Consider the following 1,794-nt stretch of genomic DNA (forward strand, 5'->3'; position numbering starts at 1 on the left):
TAGTCACTGATACGTCTCTGTCGTATCTATAATTTTTGATTGTTCCATGCCAACATTATACAACTTTCATATACTTTTGGCAACTTTTTATACTATTTTTGGGACTAACATATTGATCCAGTGCCCAGTGCTAGTGCCAGTTCATGTTTGTTGCATGTTTTTGTTTTGCAGAAAATCCATATCAAACGGAGTCCAAACGGAAAAAAAAGACGGAGAATATTTTTGGAATATTTGTGAAATATGGGAAGAAGAATCAACAGGAGATGGTTCCATAGGGGGCCACGAGGAAGGGGGCGCGCCTGCCCCCCCCCCCCTGGGCGCACCCCTGACCCTCGTGGGCTCCCCGTAAGGCGGTTGCTACTCTTCTTTGGCCACAAGAAAGCTAATTTTCAGAGAAAAATCTGCGCGAAGGTTTCAATCCAATCGGAGTTACGGATTTCCGGATATATAAGAAACAGTGAAAGGGCAGAATCCAAGAACGCAGAAACAGAGAGAGACAGAGAGACAGATCCAATCTCGGAGGGGATCTCGCCCCTCCCGTGCCATGGAGGCCATGGACCAGAGGGGAAGTATGCTTGAAGTATTATTATCTTAATGTCAAATGATAGACTATTGCTTTGAATCACTCGTGTCTTAATATTCATGCCATGATTAGATATGTGATCAAGATTATGCTAGGTAGCATTCCACATTAAAAATTATCTTTTTTATCATTAACCTACCCGAGGACGAGCAGGAATTAAGATTGGGGATGCTGATACGTCTCCGTCGTATCTATAATTTTTTATTGTTCCATGCCAATATTATACAACTTTCATATACTTTTGGAAACTTTTTATACTATTTTTGGGACTAACATATTGATCCAGTGCCCGGTGCTAGTTCATGTTTGTTGCATGTTTTTTGTTTCGTAGAAAATCCATATCAAACGGAGTCCAAACGGAATAAAAACGGACAGAGTATATTTTTGGAATATTTGTGAAATATGGGAAGAAGAATCAATGCGAGATGGTGCCCGAGGGGCCACGAGGCAGGGGGCACACCTGCCCCCCTGGGCGCGACCCTGACCCTCGTGGGCTCCCCGTAAGGCGGTTGCTGCTCTTCTTTGGCCGCAAGAAAGCTAATTTTCAGAGAAAAATTTGGGCGAAGGTTTCAATCCAATCGAAGTTACGGATCTCTAGATATATAAGAAACGGTGAAAGGGCAGAATCCGGGAACGCAGAAACAGAGAGAGACAGAGAGATAGATCCAATCTCGGAGGGGCTCTCGCCCCTCCCATGCCATGGAGGCCATGGACCAGAGGGGAAACCCTTCTCCCATCTAGGGAGAAGGTCAAGGAAGAAGAAGAAGGAGGGGGGCTTTCTCCCCCTCGCTTCCGGTGGCGCCGGAACGCCGCCGGGGGCCATCATCATCACCGCAATCTACACCAACACCTCCGCCATCTTCACCAATATCTCCATCACCTTCCCCCCTCTATCTACAGCGGTCCACTCTCCCGCAACCCGATGTACCCTCTACTTGAACATGGTGCTTCATTCTTCATATTATTATCCAATGATGTGTTGCCATTCTATGATGTCTGAGTAGATTTTCGTTGTCCTATCGGTGATTGGTGAATTACTATGATTGATTTAATTTGCTTGTGGTTATGTTGTTGTCCTTTGGTGCCCATCATATGAGCGCGCGCATGGATCACACCATGGGGTTAGTTGTATGTTGATAGGACTATGTATTGGAGGGCAAGAGTAATAGAAGCTTCAACCTAGCATAGAAATTGATGCATACGGGATTGAA

Source organism: Triticum urartu, chromosome 1A (assembly GCF_056163025.1).
Source record: "Triticum urartu cultivar PI428250 chromosome 1A, HENAU_Tu73, whole genome shotgun sequence".
In the NCBI taxonomy this organism is placed as follows: Eukaryota; Viridiplantae; Streptophyta; class Magnoliopsida; order Poales; family Poaceae; genus Triticum; species Triticum urartu.